General features: G+C 34.5%; 1 long non-coding RNA gene across 1 annotated transcript; it reads right to left on the bottom strand.

The window, feature by feature from the left end:
* Positions 1–5,696: 5,696 nt before the first annotated feature.
* Positions 5,697–20,702, bottom strand: LOC107890243 (uncharacterized). Its single transcript, XR_001681895.2, has 4 exons — positions 20,529–20,702; positions 20,363–20,458; positions 19,382–19,461; positions 5,697–6,148 (listed from the first exon to the last, which is right to left on the bottom strand). It is a non-coding gene; the product is annotated as an uncharacterized lncRNA (long non-coding RNA).
* Between the last annotated feature and the right edge of the window lie 1,590 nt (positions 20,703–22,292).

Below are 22,292 nucleotides of genomic sequence, written 5' to 3'. Positions count from 1 at the left end.
AGCCGTCATATTTTATGACTATTATATGTGAATACGAATGTGTGAAAGTTTTAAGCTTTGATTTAGTAAATTGCATGTGAATTTAGTCAATAGGACTTATGTGTGACACTTTTGAAATGTGATAGGTTAAAACATAAGGATCTATTAGTGCATGAAATAAAAAGGGTGGACTTGCATGTCAATTTCCCCCCTAATTAGTAGTGGCCAGCCATGAGCATGAGAGTGGACAAAATGTTATGGGGTGAAACATGTTGGAAACATGTTGTGTTAGTGTGTTATGGGAGAAAGAATATAATAAAGGGTTAGTAATAAAGAAATGAAAAGGGAGGGGTGATGAGAACAAAGTTGTCTCATCCATGTTCCCCCCCATAGCCGTGACTTGAGAAGGAAAGAAAAGAAGAAATCGGTTCTTCTTGGCCGAAATGAAAAGAGGAAGAAAGGAATGAAGCTAGAAAGGAGAGGGCAGCTGCATGTAGTGGAAAACCATGAAATTTGTTTGCTTAGAAGTTAAAATTTTCAAGTAGAAGGGTAACTCTTCTAAACTCTCCCTTGCCCATAGCTTTTCGTTGACAAATTCTGGTTGCATTGTTGATTTGAGCTTGACGAATATGTGGGAGAAGAGAAGATTTTCTTTTCTAGTTGCAAATGTTGCATGTCTAGTAGATGAAGAGTTTCTCACTTGTGTTAAAAGAATTTAGTGAATGCTTGTGTTGTTATAATCCATTTTTGTAACTTTGGGGTTGATTGTATTTAGCTAACAAGGTAGGAGAAGGTTGTAGTAGAAAAGGGAAAGAGCAAATTGAATAGGTAGAATCGGTGTTGGGAACCTTAGTGAGCTTTCCTTGAACTTTTATTCTCTTGTGTTTGACAATTGTTGAAAATGTTAAATCATTGTCCGAATTTTACCTTGTTGGTATTGTTCATTGCTGCCCTGCTTATGCTATCTGATTGTGGTATTGATGCTGTTTGAATATTGTGTTGTTAATGACGTTCAGATAGTGGTGTATTTATGTTGTTTTAAGGACTGTTGTTTAGTGTTTTAATGCAGCAAAAAGAAATTGTTGTTTAGACGACAATTAATGTTATCTAAGTGATTGTAAATTTATATTAATAATGGTTGAAGTTGTTAATGAACAAATGATATATAAATGAGCTATTTAGATGTTAAAGAATGTTGTCTAAATGGGTGAAGACTATGATGTCTAAAACTGCTATTAATTGTTTTACAAGCTGAAATTTAAGGGGATTGAATGCCGAAATTAATTGTACATGAAGGTTAAAGTTTTTGTATCCGATGCTTCAATCCAAGCTGAGTGATGGTGTTCGAAAGTGCTCTGCGGCTTTAGCTTAAGAGCAAAGAGGATCAAAGTCGGATAGGGGAAAAAGAGAATGTAAACGAATAGCCGTGGATACCTAATCGTCGACCACTTCTGAGGTAAGTTTTAAGTGATCAAACGTTGAGTAAATTCAATCAAAATAGGACATAATGAGTTGAGTTAATAAGATATGATGTGGCCATGATATGTCTTAAACTCAAAAGGTAAGTTCATAAGTGTTTGGACTTGGAAATTTAAGAGCAAATTGTAATAATTTGCTTTGGACAGAAGTAGTAACGTGATTTTAGAAAATCACTATAAATTGTTGGCGTGAAATTATAGGCTGAATAAAATATGTAATCAAAGCTTAGTTAGTCTAGTTTCTTATAAAAGAGACTGTGAAAGCAAAGAAATTTCCTATAAAGAGATATTTAAAGTTGTGTGGGACTGTGTCAGAATGACTCCGAAATCCCTTGTTCTGTATTTAGAAAATAATTATAATTTGTACAAAAATGATTATAAGATAAAATTTATATGCTTAGACTCCTTAATAGTCTAGTTTCAAATGAAATCAAATATAACACATTTTGAATTCCGTACAATGAGAAATTTGATTCGTAGTGAAGAGTGGTCAGATTAGTCAAACAATGAAACAGGGGAAACTTTAATAAAAATCTGGTATTGATTGGCCAAACCAAAAATTCTGAAAATTTTCTGGATAAGATATGTATGAGTCTATTTTCAGGGAAAATTAACGGCACTTCATTTGGAGTTTCGTAGCTCCATTTACGAATAATTTAATGACTGTTGCTCAGGAAAAACTACTTGTGCTGAATTTGGGATTTTGTTGTAAACCTTAATAAAACCATTTGAGTTGCTTATAAGCTATCGATTAAACATTGGTAATCAAAGTACCAAATCCGTATTAAAGTGAAGCTATAAGCCACAAATGACTAGTATACCTAGTCAATTTTGTTATGATGAAATTGATGTACAAGTATATATATGTGATAGGGCCGAGTGGCCAATGTGATGAATGTGAAAGTATATATATATGTGATAGGGCCGAGTGGCCAACGTGATGAATGTGAAAGTGTATATATGTGATAGGGTCGAGTGACCAACGTGATGAATGTGAAAGTGTATATATGTGATAAGGCCGAATGGCCAATGTGATGAATGTGAAAGTGTATATATGAGATAAGACCTAATGCCCAATGTGATGAATGTGAAAGTGTATATATGTGATAAGGCCGAATGGCCAATGTGATGGATGTGAAAGTGTATAAATGTGATAAGTCCCGAAGGGCATTTGTGTCAGTACTATATCCGGGTTAAAACCCCGCAGGCTTTATGCGAGAATATTATCCTGATTAATGTCCGTAGGCTTCGTGCTCGTACTATATCCGAGCTTTAAAGACCCGACGGCTAAATGCTAGGATTCAAGTAAGACTTTGATATTGAGTATCTGCATTAAGTTACCATCAAATAAGTATTATGTATTTAAGATGTTCAGGTACGTATTACTTACTCATCGGTGGAGTGATTTCGAGGTGAATTATTAGTATCAAAGAGGTAGGTAAATGTGATTAATATTATAACTCCAAATATGAGAATGATCTAATTGGTAATGGTATGTTTGTATAATAAAGTATGCGATGAAATATTCTTATGTATTAGTGCATATTCTGCCCAAAAGCCTTATGATTTGAGTATGGGTTGGGTTGAGCTAGATGTGCCAGTACAAGGTAAGGATTATGATTTGTAAGCTTACGTATATGTGATAAGGAATATGTTTGGTTCTTTATGTGCCTATGGTAATTTAGTACTTGTCATGTTGAAATACTTAAAAGTATGGATGTGATTATGAACAAGTGGAAAGGATTATTGAAAGTTGAAAATCGATGAAGAATGTGCTTTGGAAATATTTGACCATCTAGGTCATTATTATTCGAAAGTATATATGTGGCAGCCAAGTGTTGCGTTTAATGATATTATAGATCGAGATGAAGCTCTAGATTAACTTCATCGAACAGTTGAAATGAATGACCAATGATAATGATTGAGAACACTTTGTTTTGCTTAAAACTTACTAAGCATTAAATGCTTACTCCGTTCTTTGAATCTCTGTTTTATAGATTTTGGTTCGTCAGCTATCGGACTCGGGATTATTGAAGTCGAAGTCGCCCACACTATCAAAGCCCTTTTGGTACACTTTTGGTTGAACTCTGAAAATGGCATGTATAGGACTACCCTTTTTGTTGTTGGTCATGTATCCTTCGGTTTTGTGTAAATTTGGATAGCCATGCGAAAATGGCTTAAATATACTTTGATCATAGCATTAAAATCGTTTTGTATGTTGTTTGTCGAGAGGTATGGAAATGTTGGTAACGGTTAGCCATGGGAATGGTCATTCATGATCACTTTTGGTATATGTATGACAAACTCTAGTTGATCCATGGAGGATCATGAAATAGGTAAAGTTTACCTTAAAAATAGATGCTGATAGCAGCAGTGACGTGAATGTGAAAAATCACTAAAAATAGTAGGAATGGAATTAAATAGTGAATAAATTATGTAATCGAACCTTGATGACTCTATTTTCATAGGAAAGTAACAAAACGATCATATGAATAGTATGTTAAGAGATATTTAAGTTTTCGTGAGACAGGGCCAGAACGGTTTCTGGATTCCATGTTCCGACTTTGGAAATTCATTATAAATTAACCAGAGATAATTATAAGTCATGCCATATATGTACAGATTCCTTTTCGAGTCTAGTTTCTATAGAAACAAACGGAATTAGTATTGAAGCCCAGTACAGGGAGATATCCAAGTCGTAATGCGCAAAGGTCAGTGTAGTCGAACCCTGAAACAGGGGAGACTTTAACTAATAAACTGTACTAATTGGCTCAACCAAAAATTCTAGAAAAAAAGCTGTAGATGGACATGTGAGTCTAGTTTCAGGAAAAATATTACGAAACTGATTTTTGAGCTTTGGAACTCAAGATATGATTTTTAAGGTGACAGTGACGCAGTTAGCCAACTGCCTGGAAACTTTTAAAAGTGGACTGTGTAAGTAAATTAATTAAGTCGGTTAGCACCTTGTGTTCGACTCCGACAACGGTCTCGGGTACGGGGTGTTACATTCCCAACCAGGAAATGCAAAAATAAAGCACATGTTGAAGTCACAAATTGCCATAATATTTTGAGTTGGCTCACCTTTCCGTCCGATATAAGGTATTTGACAAGAAGGCGAAATGCATACTTTTATGTGTGTTCCATTTATGGCCCCAATACAATCCTTTAAAATAAATACAAGTAATAAGATAAAAGTTAGAAATAATTTATATTTTAAAAATATAAAGATTGTGTAAATTTTACCTTAAAGTGAGGCCAATATCTTGTATCATGTCGAATATGGTTCGGTACTTCCTTGAATTGACCTTCAGTGGGTTTAATCGTGTCTATTCCTATTCGAACAAATCTATGCAACATATCAGTAAAAATTCAACTAACAGTTTCCCCAAATCGTTGAAATCACTTTACTGTATTTGAATTTGATTCTCTATTTCCAAGAATATACAATGATAATGCTAACTTCTCCATCGCAGAGACCTTCCCATGCGTTAATCCATAATTTGTTTGCAATTTATGCAACAAGCTGTGAAATATTTTTTTTGGCATCCTAAAACTATTCATGCAACGATCATCATGCCCATTTAATACTTAGTCCACCCACATTTGACCTGTATAATTTGAATCCATACACGGTTGCATAGTGAAATAAGTTCCATGGTGTACCAATACACTGCTTAACACTTGTTATTCCTCTTCATGATAATTGTTGTGCTCAACTTGTATAACAATTGTGGCTATTCTTCGTTGAGCTTCTTCACTTAATTCAGGGGTATCATACTTCATATAAAAACTATTATACATATTGTTAAATTCATCCATAACCTGAAAAAGTAATCAAATAAAAATAAATTAATAACTTGTGACATTTTATACAACACAAAAAATTGAATAAAAGCATAGCATAAATATACCAAACATAAAAAATATCATACATTAGTTTTACATATAAAAAAGTAGATCATACATTAGTTTTACATATAAAAAAGTAGTATAGTTATATTATAATGATAATTCTAAGGAGCTTATGGTGGAGGTGGTGGATGGTACGGTTGGAAGGGATATAAGGATGTTGCTACCAAGGATGAAAATGATGCAATTGGATTTTGTTTAGCATACTCACGTTGAAGCCACCAAACCCTAACATCTGGATCTAAGTTCAAAAACACTCTTGTTTCACTAGTATTTGGAACATTTTGATGGCAAAATAGTACAGTTCATCTTTTTTTGGAATTTCATCTCCCAAATCACACAAAGCATCCTGAAATAGTATATTGAGTGTGAGGAAAAATAATTTCATTCACTGACTTCCTTGGACTAGCCATACTCTTACACAATTTCTCAATATGAGTAGCTAATAAATTTCTTGATGATTTTCTACTTGAACTTGATTTTTTTCCTTTACCGTGTACAACCCCAAGTGTTTCCGTTCTTCGATTAGGAGTTTCATGAGAAGGGTTTGATGGTACCTCATTAGGAGGGATACCTTCATTCTCATTACTATTTTCATCTAAATCACCAAATCCCTCATTAGGTGTATCATCTCCCATAGGAACCCCACTTGGAAGAACACCAGACGAAGGTGCCCATGCATTCTCTCCAGTGGCTACAATGCCACCAAATATTTGCCACATTAAATCATTCAATCGTGGTTCAATTCCTTTCTTCTTAAATCCTTTAAAATCAGGATTTTCCTACAAAACATGTTAAGTGTTAAATGTTATACTCATATTTTTATATTTGTAAATTATTAATTTCAATAAACTTTATGCATTAAAATAATGATAAAGTTAACACTAACCTGTATTTTTTCAACCCACCATTCTTCGGTAGCATCGACCATCTTTTTAGATGGACACCATCCAATACCTGTAGATTCCTTAAGCAACTCCCTCCATAACCTCTATTCCTTTTTTAATGTATCCCACTTATTTTTCAATTGAGGTTTCCATAATTTTTTTTGTGTTTTTGCTTGAAAAAGAGCAACGACATTTTCCCATCCTTTTGAGTTTAGATGAGTTGTCGGTCTATTACCAGCATTGACTTCATTCACATAAAGTTCACAAAATATCAACGTCAGCTCATCATCCCAAACAGCTTTTGTTGCTAAGGTACTATCTCCCTCCACAAATTTTTATGTCTTTACCATCTATTTTTATTATTTTGATTTCAAATGTCAACCGGCATAAAACCATAAATATATAATTAGATGAAATAATATAGTTTCATAAAATTTAAGAATAACACATCACAAAAAGATGAAAGCCATAAGATGAACACTAAAGAAAAAATTCTCAAAGATCCATGGTAAACAATAACGAGGATATAGAAAAGATAATTGATTATGACTATCTTTTCAAAAGTGTAAGCAAACTTCATTCCTTATGTTTTTCTTAGCAACACTAGTCATCAAGAATTGCTTTGTCCAATACATCAATGTTATAAAACTATAACCAAAGATAAAGTCTTGATTTCTTTTCTTGAAACAACTGTGATGACCAACAGATAACTGATTATGAGCTATGACCTATAATCTATTTGAGCGCTATGTTTTAAGTGTCAATTGTTATTGAGGTGATAATTGAATTTATTACTTAATGGATGATTGGTATTTGGGAGATAGGTGGAGACTGTAGAAAAAAATATTTATCTCGTTTAAAGGTTCAACTTTAGGGTTTCAGACAAAAAAAGAAAGTTAAAATATAGTATTTAACATATAGGGTTTCAGACAATTTTCTTTAAAGACCTAATTGCACCAAAGCATTCTTTAAATTGGTTCTTAAATTTCAAAACATTTTAATTATATTCTCAAACTATTTATGTTATATCAATTAGGTATTTTCATTTTTTTTATTTTTTAATTTAATCATTAAATGACATGCAAAATCATATGACATAAAAGTAAAATGTTGCTTAATTTTTAAAATTTATAACTAAAAATGAAGTTAAGAAAAAGAGAGTGAAATATGCTTTCTGTAAAAACTTCAAAAAACCTCATAATCAAGATTTTCATAACATTCACTTTTACAATATCAATCTTCTTTAAAGCTTTTATTTTAAATTATGTCACATTTAATTTTAGTAACGAAAAGATTTGATTTATATAATATAAATAATTTAAACATGTAATTAGAATATTTTAAAATTTGAGGACCAACTTAGAATAAATGTCATGGTCTAAAGATTTCTAGTGCAAATAACTCATTCTTTGAGTAATCTTAAATTTTGGATCGATTTAATTTTTTGTTTTTATTATTTTAATTAGTTTAGTCTTTATTTTTTTACCAAATAAAATAGAAGTATAATAAAAAAAACATAAACCTCTATTTTTTTTAATAATGAAACAATAGAGGTCATACATTAAAATTAAAATTATTACATTTAAGCATGTTAATTATGATTATAGTTGCAATTATAGTTGGTGATGCAATTATATTTTCATGAGCTAATATAACTATTGTTTATAAATTTATCTCAACACTCTATATTTAATATAAATTGTAGTGGAAAAAAATTATATTGTATCAAAAGAAAGATGGTTTAAGTACAATGCTGGGATTGTTTATTATTTTCAGGGAATATTCCATGGTAAATAGATTATTTTCTTGATCCCTTTATTATTTTCTTGATCATTTAGCACAGGAAGATATAATGCTGGGATTGTTTATTAATTGAAACCTGGAATATTCAATTCAATTCTTAAGCTACAATCATTAGATTAGATTAGATTAGATTAGATTAGATTAGATGTTTATCTAAAATCTCTGCAATCAATTTTCATTTCATATTTAATTCAATTTTCATGTAGCAGAGGTTGATTTCTGATGTTCTTAAATAAAAAACTGAACAACTTCCTATCTATTCCTATCAGCTACTTTGATTAGATTTTAGGGTCTCACCCTGATTAGCATTCTATAGTGATAAAATTAGGATCTGGATTCTCTATATTCCCTTTAATTGTAGCCATTTGCTGGCTGGCTCGCGTCACCGGAATCAACTCAAGATTTGGATTCTCAATATGACTATTAATTATAGCCATCTTGTTTTATCTACCCATTGCTTTCTCTTTGAATGTTATACTCCCCCCCTTTTATTTTTCTGGTAGTCCTGATCAAGAGCCATAAAATTCCTAAAAGAAGCTTTTTCTTTAATGATAGTTGTCGAAACCATTTTTAAAACCATTTTTAAATCGAGTTTTGGAAAATGGGAATCGACTTTAAGAAAAACGAAAACGAGAGTCGCCACCAATCTTTTTAGGTGTGATTGGATCACCTTATAAAATGTTTTGTTTTAAAACATTAATTTTGGTCTACGAAAGTCGAGAAAACAGATTCGGGAGTCAGTTACGTATGAGGAAGGGTTAGCACCCTCGTAACACCCAAAAATTGGTACCTAATTGATTATCAAGTGTCTTTAATGTTGGAAATTTGAAAGTTTTAAGATGCAAACCTCTTTTAATTAGAATGTCTCAATTTTGAAAACTAAGGCTCACTTATTTCAAACGAGTCAAAACATCACATCTAGTAAGTTAGGATGCAACATTTTAAAACCTTTGAAACTAAGCTCGTCTTTCGAAATTTCCTATCTCGAAACAACAAAACGCCATGTCCAGTAAGTTAGGACACTATGTTTTGAAATCTCGAAATAATTGTTTAAGTTTTGAAAACTCAAAATCACTTAGAAGGGTGCTTGACTATTCGAATTCAACGAGAAAAGTCGCAACCCAGTAAGTTAGGGCACGACCTTTCTCGAAGTTTCCAAACATCAAGCATTGCCTTTTATTTTTTTTAAAAAAAACCTTGGAATATTATTTTAAATGACATTTTAGGATGACATATTAATGCATCATGAAGCATAGATGTACAAAATATTCTAACATTTCCATACAAACATAAATAATATCATTAAGACAAAACTAAATAACATGAACATACATTTAATAAAAAAATCATACTAGGGTAAATATAAGATAATAAACAAATAAAAACATGAGTAAACTAAAAGAAAAGCATAATACATGCAAAAATTATACAACAATATATCATAAAATAACACATAAAAGAAATAATTAAACATAGCATATAAAAAAATGAAACTATGCACAAATAAGATAAATGACATACACTAAAAAAATGAATAAATAGAACATTTACAAATTATAAAAATATAATGCAATAGTTCAAAATACATGAAATGATAATATAATATATATACATGCATAGAAAATATATATTTGAAAATAAACTATATAAAAAGGTTAAATATTATAATATATAAAATACATAATCAAATGTATAAAAGATAGGAATAAATATACATATTTGAAAAATGAAGAAATTAAAATAAAAAAAGGTTGAAAAACTAAGATAGACGAAGAATAAAATAAGAACAAACCACAGAGAGTAAGAACGCAAGAGGGAGAGAAATTTGAGTGAATGCTCTCAAGAATTCTTATTGCTTTCCAAAACTCAAGTGTGTTTACAATGAAGGGAGAGGCCTCTATTTATAGTTAAACCTCCTCAAATCCAACGGTACAGATCAATTACATCAACGGTTAAGATTAAAAGGTATCTACAAATTAAATCTCTAAGATTACAAAATCATATCTTCTAAGATTGCATATCATATCTAAGATTGTATCATATCTAAGATTGCATATCATATCTAAGATTGCATATCATATCTAAGGTTGCATATCATTGAAGATTATATTTCCATATGAGTCAAGCTTGTAGATGGACTTTAAATCTTTTCAAGTAATGGGCCATTCTGATCGAGCCAAATTATATTTGTAATTTTGGACTTGGACTTTGTTTTTTTTTTGGGTTTATTATTTTTGTTTTTGGACTTATTTCTGGGCCCGGGCAAAATTGAGTGTCTACAGGTGCCCCTCTTTGCTCATTGCTGTGTAACAGGAATAGAGCAAAGACTATAAAAGGACCAATTTTGCCCGGGCTCGCCGAGTCTTGAGTTCTTGATCCTTGATCTTCTTTAAATGGCCTCTTGACGGCTTCAATCTGCTTCACTGCAACTTAGGAAGGCGATATCTGCTATATTTGATCTGCTCCTCGTCTAATACAGAGACGCCAAATCTGTTATCTTCGATCTGCTCCTCGTCTAATATAGAGACGCGAAATCTGCTTCTTCAATCTGCTCCCCGTCTAATACAGAGATGCCAAATCTGTTATCTCTGATTTGCTCCCCGTCTAATACAGAGATGCCAAATCATCTTGGATCTGCTTCAATGAAAGTCCAATCTATTATGTCTTCGATCTGCTCCCTGTCTAATATAGAGATGCCAAATCATCTTGGATCTGCTTCAATGAAGGTCAGATCTGCTGTGTCTTCGATCTGCTCCCCGTATAATACAGAGATGCCAAATCATCTTGGATCTGCTTCAATGAAGGTCCAATCTATTATGTCTTCGATCTACTCCCCGTCTAATACAGATATGCCAAATCATCTTTGATCTGCTTCAATGAAGGTCAGATCTGCTGTGTCTTCGATCTGCTCCTCATCTAATACAGAGATGCCAAATCATCTTGGATCTGCTTCAATGAAGGTCAGATCTACTATGTCTTCGATCTACTCTCCGTTGAATATGGAGATGCCAAATCTGTTTCTTTGATTTGTTCTCTGACAGTACAGAGATGCCAAATCATCTTAGATCTGCTTCAGCGTAAACACGTAAAAGGCAAATCTGCTATGTCTTCGATCTGCTCCTTGTCAATGCAAGGATGCCAAATCATCTTGGATCTACTTCGATGTGAAAACATCCGAAGGTTAGATCTGCTATGTCTTCGATCTGCTCTCCGTCGAATATGGAGATGCCAAATCTATTTATTCGATTTGTTCCCTATAAACACAGGGATGCCATGCTGAAATCTTCGATCTGCTTCGTTGGAAGCACAGGAATGTCAGATCTGCTATGTCTTCGATCTGTTCCCTGTAAACACAAGGATGCCAAATCTGCTATCTTCAACTTGTTCCCTATAAACACAGGGATGCCATGTTAAAATCTTTGATCTGCTTCGCTGTAAGCACAGGAATATTAGATCTACTATGCCTTCGATCTGTTCCCTGTAAACACAGGGATGCCAAATCATTTTGGATCTGCTTCGATGCGAAAACATCCGAAGGTTAGATCTGCTATGTCTTCGATTTGCTCTCCATCGAATATAGAGATGCCCGATTTGCTATCTTCGACTTGTTCCCTGTCATTACAGGGATACCAAATCATCTTGGACCCTACTGCTTAGGGGGTTAAGGTGCATCGTCTTCGATCTGCTCCGCTACTGCTTAAGGATAAGATCTGTAAATTTAACCTGTTACCCTACTACTTAGGGGATTAAGGCGGGTCTTCGATCTACTCCACTACTGCTTAGGGAGATAAGATCTGCAAATTTAACCTGTTACCCTACTGCTTAGGGGATTAAGGTGAGTCGTTGTCGATCTGCTCCGCTACTGCTTAGGGAGATAAGATCTGCGAACCTGTTACTCTACTGCTTAGGGGATTAAGGCGAGTCTTCGATCTACTCCACTACTGCTTAGGGAGATAAGATCTGCAAATTTAACCTGTTACCTTACCGCTTAGGGGATTAAGGCGAGTCTTCGATCTGCTCCACTACTGCTTAGGGAGATAAGTTCTACAAATTTAACCTGTTACCCTACTGCTTAGGGGATTAAGGCGAGTCTTCGATCTTCTCCACTACTGCTTAGGGAGATAAGATCTGCAAATTTAACCTATTACCCTACTGCTTAGGGGATTAAGACGCTGAATTTTGTAATTTTCAATCAATCTTGCTACATTGTCCAGTGAGGAATCCACCTGTAGAATTGATTTTCTGGAATTTATGCTTATGCCAAATAATTAAGATGCCATGATCGAAATGAGTCAAATGCTCCTAATTAGACATATTATGATGCAAAATGTTTATGAAAATAACTCCTATTTCGGACGTCATCACTCATTCATCTATCGAGCTTTCCACCTCGTTCTTCTCGACATATCAATCATACTCTGCTCGTATGCCTCGAATCTTCTCCATCAATTTGGTTTACCGTACCATTCCCCAAATGTTACGACCCACTGAAGATGTTTATGAAATGATCCTTTTTCAAGATCAATATTACTTAAAACGTCCAACCACCTTTTGGACTGAAGAAGAAAATCTCTCGAGTATCTCCAACCCATACATATGGAAATTCCTTAAACAATTGTCTTGTTTCAGTTTCTTGTATTATCTAGAAATTTCCAGAGTAATAAGCAAAACTTCATTTGTGAAGATATTTTAGTTCATCTATCATTATTTCAATGCAACATGCTTTATGAATAATGGGAGACAAATAAATTGATCATGAGGATAATTAGATTTGGACAAATTATTGGAAGGAATGCAAAAAGATTAACCTGAGAACATATCTTTACGAAGAAAAAGAATCCAAAGATAGTAAATAGGATAGAAATCAAATGCCCCAGATACCGCCGCTTGAGCGTCTATACACCAGCTCCATGAAGACTTTCTTGAGTTCAACATGTGTTTAAAAGATCCAAAGTAATTCGTTGATGCCTCGATATGTAACATACTTCACTTCTCGTCGAATCCAGTATAGCAAGGTCACTGCATGACTTTCCAAATTTGAGCTGCCCTTTCGGGTTTTCAAGTCAAAACCCTTTTGGTCTCAAGGCGCCCTTTGCAGGTTTTCACCTTGGCCTCTCCATTTTTTCTTTTTCTTTTTTTTTCTTTTTTTCTTTTCTTTTTTCCTCTTTTTTTTTGAAATAGAAGTCCCAAAGTGCCCTTTGCGGGTTTTCACCTTGGCTTCCCTTCTCCTTCAGACAAAGTACTCCTTGACCGAGTCCGAATTCACTGGATCAGATAAATTCTTCCTATCAATTTCTTGTCAAAATCAGTGCACCTCTAGAGAAAGCCCTCTTCACAACATATGGCCCTTCCCAATTCTGCATCCTTTTGCATGGGAAGGATCTCTTTCAGCACAAGGTTTCTTTTATGAAATTCTTTTGGACGAACCTTCTTTGTCATAAGTCTGTGTCATCCATTCTTGGTACATTTTCTTAGGATGAATACTTTCAAGTTAAGTTTACTAGAGGTGTTCAATTCTTGACTCCATCAAAGCTTGGAGGAAAAACTTGATTCATAAACCCATGAGAAAGGGATTGCCCCAGCGGTAGTCCTGGCTATTGTTTGTCAAACCCTACAAAAAGATGGTTCAATGATTCTCAGTAGTCAAGAATGAAGTTGCTGACTTTATCCTTCAACCTGGAAAGCTGAGGTACAGAGATTACTCCCGGAGCATACATCCCACCATGACTCGATGATGTTTCTGAAGCATCCCTAATCTTCATAAATTGCCCCCAACTGTGAAGCTGCCAAATAAGCGTAGCAAATAGGAGCCACAAAAAATATGGCTACGGTGCTCTTTTGATACATATAGGATAGAGAATGAACAAACTCTTGCAGATCATCAGCTGAAAACCCAGCCTGGTCTAAGAGAACATGATAGTGGGTCTGCCTCGTGATTCCAATCATTCCAGCATGGGTACCAAGGTAAAAATCATTGTTCTTTGGATGACATACTTTGTTGTCAATGACAGTACCATGTAGCACATTGTCAGGAGATCCCTGCTGAAAAAACTTGGTATGATGGTTTTTCGTACAACAATAACCACAATCTTTAGGGTTCCACTTCTCGTCAAGGAACTTGTAAGCCTCAATAACTTGATCAAAACTTGATTGAATTGAGACTCGCTAACCCCATCCTTGAAAATAATGATTTGATCAAGTTTCCTCTTCCCTGAACTTGTATAGAAGTCTAAGAGAGCTTCCTTCATGATACCGTCATCCACTTTGTCAGAAACTGGTTTTGAAGAAAGAATCTATCATTTTAAGCTTCAGAGATTGTGTACAGCCTGATGCCTCATAGTTGGAAATCAATGGCCACCGCCTGGAGCTAACCATCGCAGCTATTGACGGCACATCAGACTGCTCAGGAAAGCCAAACAATGCACCCATTCCAAGGATGATGGTTGGAACCTTTGAAACAACTGGAATTGAAGGTGTTTGCCCCAACGTAAGCATAGAGAGTAGGCGGTAGTTTCTTATGCCAATTTTTACCAGTCTCGGTCATCTTCTGTAATTTATTTTTTTCTTCTTTTTCTTTTCTTTTGGCAACCTTTGTTGTACTGTGGTATGGCGCATTATCTTTGAAAAGACTGCAAACTTTTGGCATTGTGCAGTTATATATAATATTTTTTTTTGAAATGGATGACTTTTGACTTTGTAATATTGGCATATAAAGCTATCTCCCCCTCTTAATGGAGTAGTTGACGTCCACGAAGATAAGTCATTGTCAGCTTGAAACTTTTGACGAGCTCGGGTTTATAACATACATGCCCCATAAGTCTTGACTCCTTTAAATTTGGCATTCATTGTACAACTGATGCGATCTCTTTCCATGGTGGACCAACAGTGCCCCAAAACCTCATGTTTATCCTGGCAATTGCAAATCCTCCTGCATGCGTCTTTGGACCACATTTTTGAATTCCCATCATAGTCTCAACAAGGTCTTGTTTTGTCTCCTCAGCTAATTCCAATTTCGTAATCTTTCCTTCCTCTAAGGCTATATTTCCTACCACCACTTCATGGGGTAAAAACCATTTTCAACAAATTCAGAAACAAGTCACAATTTCTGTTACCTTCAAAGTACTGAGATTCTCTAAACACATATCGTACTCAAAAGGAACTCTGAATTTGTAGTATCGTTGCCTATGTCATTGATATCTAGGGATCTATGATAGGCACACAAAAGAATATACAAGGAATAAATGAATTCAAGAATGACTATTTACATGAAATGAAAATTTATAAAAAATGTCAAAGGTCAAAAGAATCAGAATGAAAGAATATTTACTCATATAAATAATAAAAGTATGTTTTATTGAAAATAAAAATGTCTGAACATGAGCCCATTTCTCAAAAGAAATCTCATTACTCCTAGGCTTTAGAGCAACAAGAGTGTTCTGAATATTACTCCGTAAAACTTCTAAAGATTACAGGAAGTTCTTCTGCAGTCTAATTGTTTAAAGAACTTCCCGGTTCGTAAGGGCGAATGCCCTCAAGGTTTCTTTGTTCAGTCCCTTCTTCATGTATGACATTGATGGGATGATTTTCATTTCCAAACACCCCCTTCTCCGAGTAAGCTATCCCTCTTGACACAAAAGTCGGGGATATGTAAGGGAATGTCGTTAATTCCCATTCAACTTTTTTTTCACTCAGCCGTGACCCTCTTCACTCTCTCTGTTTTTCTTTCTCTTTTTAATAACTTTAACTAATTAGGGTCTTTTTTTAATTTTGAATGCAAATGATGCAATGAAATGCTATAAGATGCAAATGAATGCAAAAGGTATCGATCTCGATTCAATCTTATTTAGAAAACTTTATTTAGAAAAAGAATATCTTTACATATAAATGGATTACAAATACGCTTTCGCCCTAATGCCTAAAGTTTTAACAACAAAACAAACTCTTGGCCACGATCAAATTGTAGCTCATATTGGTGCTCAATATGTCAGCCTGTGCCGCCAATGTCTGTAAATAATCAGCTGCCTCCTGAGTTTGAGCTACGACCTCACCCGTGGGGTAATCCGTGCAGCTAAGGGCACCTCCTCCAATACCTATGAAGTTGATCTGATTATTTTGAGATAGATTAGCGAACAAGTAGGTATCCCATTCTGCAGTGTGCTACCTTAAAATAATATCCTATATCCTCAATGTTTCTCGAGACCTTTCAGATTTCTACCCACGCAGAGCATCCTGCCTCGGTACCTTCGCAGCATAGCTAATCTCTAAAGGTCTTTGTATGATACGGTCTTCTTTAATCGCTTTCTTTCACACTTACTTGAGCTATCCAGGCCATCGGGGCTTGCATTTCCATTGTTTCTGATAAGTACAACAGTAAACTCAAGCTTGTTGTTTGGTAGCGGTCCTATAGTAAATGAGCTTTTTACCATCATAGGCAAAATTCTTTCCATCCAACTCATATTTGTAGGTTTCATGCACTCTATCAATCACTTTTCTTCCAATACCCTTACCATCCACATGGCAACCGTCTTCATATGAAAGAGAAATGCTATAATGGTAGAAGTGTCCATCAATACTCCCACACTCACTTTGAATTGCTCATCTATCCTCTTGTCAAGCAAATACTGCAAGTCCCCTTAGTTATTGTAGAATAACTGCTTGGCTTTATTACTCCATTGATCCCATATTTCCTTTAACTCCTGGAGATTATTTTGCGCCACGCTGATGCGAGTGTAATCCCATAATTCTGATGTGTATCCTTCAGCGTTTCCTTTGACCATTTATGGACGTTAGCGTTGCCCTCCATTCTATCAAGAAGTCTGTTCTCCATAATAAAACTTTCTAACTTAGAAACTGACCGTGAATCGATACCTTTTAAATGCAAAATGACATGCACAAAAGAAAGAAAACAGTCAGTATCATATGATATTAATAAACACAAAGATAACCTAAGTATAATTCTATCTATATTGATCTCTTACAGTTTTTCTATATGTGGTTTGTTTCTAAAGTTTGAGGTACCCGAACCAGCAAATTCCTCGATCCTCACCCATTATAGGCTCATTTGAATCGAGTTCAGTTCAAGGGAATACATTTCCCTATGGCTACACGGAGATGAAAATCTCACGAAACCATAGGTACGGATGTATCCTGAAAGTGATCCACTATCCTGCACGGAGGCGAAAACCTCACGAAGGCGTAGCTTCTCACTCCCACTTAAGGGTGTGACCACAACAGTCATGCAAATGCAATGCGTATCAGAATATAGCAACACATGCAATAATACAAACACATGTAATGCAAAGAAGATTAAATTTTAAAATTTTTAATTTCCGACATTAAGACAAGAGATAATCAATTACACGGCATGACTCTCTTATTAGTCCCCAGTGGAGTCGCCAAGCTGTCAAAACCATTTTTAAATCGAGTTTTGGAAAATGGGAATCGACTTTAATAAAAACGAAAACGGGAGTCGCCACCAATCTTTTTAGGTGTGATTGGATCACCTTATAAAATGTTTTGTTTTAAAACATTAATTTTGGTCTACGAAAGTCGAGAAAATGGATTCGAGAGTCGATTAAATACGAGGAAGGGTTAGCACCCTCGTAACGCCCAAAAATTGGTACCTAATTGATTATCAAGTGTCTTTAATGTTGGAAATTTGAAAGTTTTAAGATGCAAACCTTTTTTAATTAGAATGTTTCAATTTTGAAAACTAAGGCTCACTTATTTCAAACAAGTCAAAACATCACATCCAGTAAGTTAGGACGCAACATTTTAAAACCTTTGAAACTAAGCTCGTCTTTCGAAAATTTCTATCTCGAAACAACAAAACGCCATATCCAGTAAGTTAGGGCACTATGTTTTGAAATCTTGAAATAATTGTTTAAGTTTTGAAAACTCAAAATCACTTAGAAGGGTGCTTGACTATTCGAATTCAACGAGAAAAGTCGCAACCCAGTAAGTTAGGGCACTACCTTTCTCAAAGTTTCCAAACATCAAGCATTGCCTTTTATTTTTTTTAAAAAAAACCTTGGAATATTATTTTAAATGATGTTTTAGGATGACATATTAATGCATCATGAAGCATAGATGTACAAAATATTCTAACATTTCCATACAAACATAAATAATATCATGAAGACAAAACTAAATTACATGAACATACTTTTAATAAAAAAATCATACTAGGGTAAATATAAGATAATAAACAAATAAAAACATGAGTAAACTAAAAGAAAAACATAATACATGCAAAAATTATACAACAATATATATCATAAAATAGCATATAAAAGAAATAATTAAACATAGCATATAAAAAAAAAGGAACTATGCACAAATAAGATAAATGACATACACTAAAAAATGAATAAATAGAACATTTACAAATTATAAAAATATAATGCAATAGTTCAAAATACATGAAATGATAATATAGTATATATACATGCATAGAAAATATATATTTGAAAATAAACTATATAAAAGGTTAAATATTATAATATATAAAATACATGATCAAATGTATAAAAGATAGGAATAAATATACATATTTGAAAAATGAAGAAATTAAAATAAAAAAAAGGTTGAAAAACTAAGATAGACGAAGAATAAAATAAGAACAAACCATAGAGAGTAAGAACGCAAGAGGAAGAGAAATTTGAGTGAATGCTCTCAAGAATTCTTATTGCTTCCCAAAACTCAAGTGTGTTTACAATGAAGGGAGAGGCCTCTATTTATAGTTAAACCTCCTCAAATCCAACGGTACAGATCAATTACATCAACGGTTAAGATTAAAAGGTATCTACAAATTAAATCTCTAAGATTACAAAATCATATCTTCTAAGATTGCATATCATATCTAAGATTGCATACCAATCTAGTTACTTGAGTTCATTTAGCTCCAAACTGGCCCAATGAACATGTTGATGTATTGATGGATTATATGATATAAGCCAAGTATGACATAAACTTTAGAAAATATATCATCAGTAGAAAGATGTAGTTATGGAGAAATAGTGATACCAGTAAGTAAACCACTACCAACTCACACACCACAAACATGACTACTGCCTCTGTGATTCACCACAAAATGGGTTTTTAGGGTGAATATAGTGCCTAGGCCAAAAGACGGGGTTCGAAACTCTAGTTATTCATGCTTATAACTTATTGCTTGTAATGATCCAATGCACATGGGCTTAATCACATTATATACTTGGATTTTGTTTTTGTTTCAACATCAACTTTAAGCTAGGCGCTTAGCATAAAGTCCAGGAATGAACATGCAATCTATTCTTAACAGAATTTAATCGGGAAATGAAATACCTCTTTGGGACGATTCAGATATCGATAGTTTCTCAAAATCAGAAAAGAGGAGTTTCAAAGGTCTCTATTGATTTCCAGCCCTACAACAGACAACAGGAGTATTCCTTAAAGTTTCAAAATTGCATTAATTTATAATGGAAGCAAAAACCTTTATTTTTTTGGCAAATTAAAAGTTTTATTAAAACCCTAAAATGGGAGACTAAACTAAAAGTTATACATACGCAACACCCTTAAGCCTCAACAACACTGCTGCCTAAGCGAAAGATGAAACACCTAAAGGATTAAAAGCTATAATTGCTAATTTGCTATTAATGTTGGCAAACTACAATCAATTTTCTTTGTCTTTATTCCCATAAATTCAAGTCTCCATTCAATTTTTTCTGCAGTATTAGCTTATTAATAAAAAAATCCATCTCTAATTAAGTACTTCCCAAGGATCCAATTAACCTCAGCCTTAGAATAAGCAGAAAGTTACACCAATTGTTGGATCAACAAAGAAATGAAGAAAACCCAAAGTTTGGAACAAAAGAAACAGCAGAAAAGAAACTATGAACAAAAATCATATTGCAAATGGAGAAATCAATTAAAAAAAGAAAGAAAAAGAAGAAGAAGAACTAACCGATGCCATGGTCAAAGAAAGATGATGAAGTTGGGTCAATAAATGAAGTCTGTCTTAAGGATGGAAAAAATGAGGGATTTTTACATAAAGGCATAAGCCATAGGGGAGAAAGTAGATTGGGAGACAAGGGGGGTTTGATACCTATACAAGTAGAAATCTCAATGTTAAGTACAGACCCATACAAGTAGAAATCTCAGCTTGCAACCCATACAAGTAGAAATCTCAATGTTAGGTATAGACCCCCAACATTCCAGTAGAAATAAAAACATAAAAAAGGGTAAAGAAATGAAAGAATGAAAAGAAATGACATACATAAAGCATCAAGAAGAAACCAAAGGGATAAATTTGAGCTTAACACTTACAATCATAGGCTTATTGGTCCTCGATTGAGGAGGAGTTGTCATAGCTTGCAGCAGAGGTTTTTCTTCCCTGTTATCAGCAAAATTTGGCTGCCAAATCTAGAAAAAAATAAGATTGATAAAGAAACTTTCAAGGATAAAATGGTAAATTAATAAATAAAAGTAATACCTTCGCTGCACCAGTGAACTTACGACTGCTTTCAGCTCCAGTTGGTTTTTGGGATATCAGTATGGTGAAAATTAATTTTGGTTGCACTGAAATTGTAGCACCCCAAACCCGGCCCAGAAGTTATGGCCGGATCCGGCATGCCACATCAAAAACGTAAAAAAAATTTCCATTATAAGTCCAGAAAATCATACTTGATGTTCAAAAGATTAATTCATTAAAGGTCAAAGTGAATGGAAGCTGTGCACCAGGTAGGAAACCGGAAAAGAGGTGGTGAGTCCATCAGACTGCTTAAGTACCAAGCTCCCTTTGGATCCAATCCTAGACATGCATACCGCCATTGCCACACCTTAACGTCATGGATATTTCTAGAAAACCGATTTGATTAAGTCATTTTTAGGAAAAGTGATTAATTTTGGAAAATACTTTCATTGCGGAAGCTTTGCTTGTTGTCGTGTTATTTTGAAATCAATTGTTGTTTTTTTTTTTGAAAACACGCCCTAAAGCTATCCAATTTCAATAGTTAAAATAAGTATTACCTATCTTAGTAATACATATTAAAACCATCAAAAATAATTAAGCGGCCTTATTTCATTTAAAAGCCCAAAAACTTCAAACGTAAATAAAAAGATGTCCAGTTCACCAGAAGAAAATCAAACTTTCAGAACGGGTGGCCACTCCGAATTCCCTCACAGCTCCAAGGCCACTATGGTTGGGGATTTTCTGCGTGGATGAAAATAAAAGGGGTGAGTTTGGGGAAACTTAGTGTGTAAGGAAAACCCATTCAAAGCCTAAGTCAGCTCAAGCCTATTGGGCCTAAGCCCATTCAGGTAACAGTGGTACTGGACCAGAGCCCTTTTCAGATTACAATAAACTGGGCCTTAGCCCCTTATTTAGATAACAGTATGGCCCATAGGCCCATTTCAAAATACATGAAACATCAGTAAGCATATGCAAGCCCATTTGGGGAGACTACTCAACCCACCAACCACTACACTCCACCCGTACCAGCCATACACTCCATGTGGGGAATAGCTTAACCCACCCAGCCCAACACTCCACAGTTGCAGCCTTGCTGCTCAGTTAACAGTAAATTGAGGCAAAGCCTCCAGTACGTGGACAAGCCACTTTCAGTACTTCCTCCGTTAATATCCCAGTCCCATGCATCAGATAATAACAACATGGCATGCAGTAAATAACAACAGTCAAACATGCATTTAGGTCAATTTAACCCTAGGGGTATTTCAGTAATTTATCTCTTAGGGGTAAAATTGTAAATTTTCCACTTTTAAAGGTATTTCAGTAATTTATCTATTTTAGGGTTTTTCATGCATATTCCTACTTTTCACGTACTAACAGAATCACGTACCAAGGGTTCTTACCGAATTGGGTCCGTTGGCCCATCATTCCAATTTTGGCCCATTAAGCCCAAAAATATCGAGGGCACAGAAATCATGCACTTTGCAGTCCAAACATTGCAGCTTACCAAAAACATTAATCGATTCACCTCACGAGCATTCGCACACTCGCAAATCTATAAAATACCGGTTTTCGGCTTTTCGGCTTTTCGGCTTTTGCCGATCTAGACTAAGAAAGAGGGTGTTAGTTACACACCTGTTTGCGACGATATGCTGACGAGATCCACACATGAACCGCCTACAATTGGAATACTAACACGTTAATCTAACTATTCAAATACAAACTACGTATTAACCCCTTACAATATTCGCCCAACCACACCTACAGATCATAGTAAGCTTATAAGAA

Source organism: Gossypium hirsutum, chromosome A09, assembly GCF_007990345.1.
Source record: "Gossypium hirsutum isolate 1008001.06 chromosome A09, Gossypium_hirsutum_v2.1, whole genome shotgun sequence".
NCBI classification, from domain to species: domain Eukaryota; kingdom Viridiplantae; phylum Streptophyta; class Magnoliopsida; order Malvales; family Malvaceae; genus Gossypium; species Gossypium hirsutum.
The sequence above is the reverse complement of the archived record's forward strand: the minus strand, read 5'-3'. Positions and strand labels throughout refer to the sequence as shown.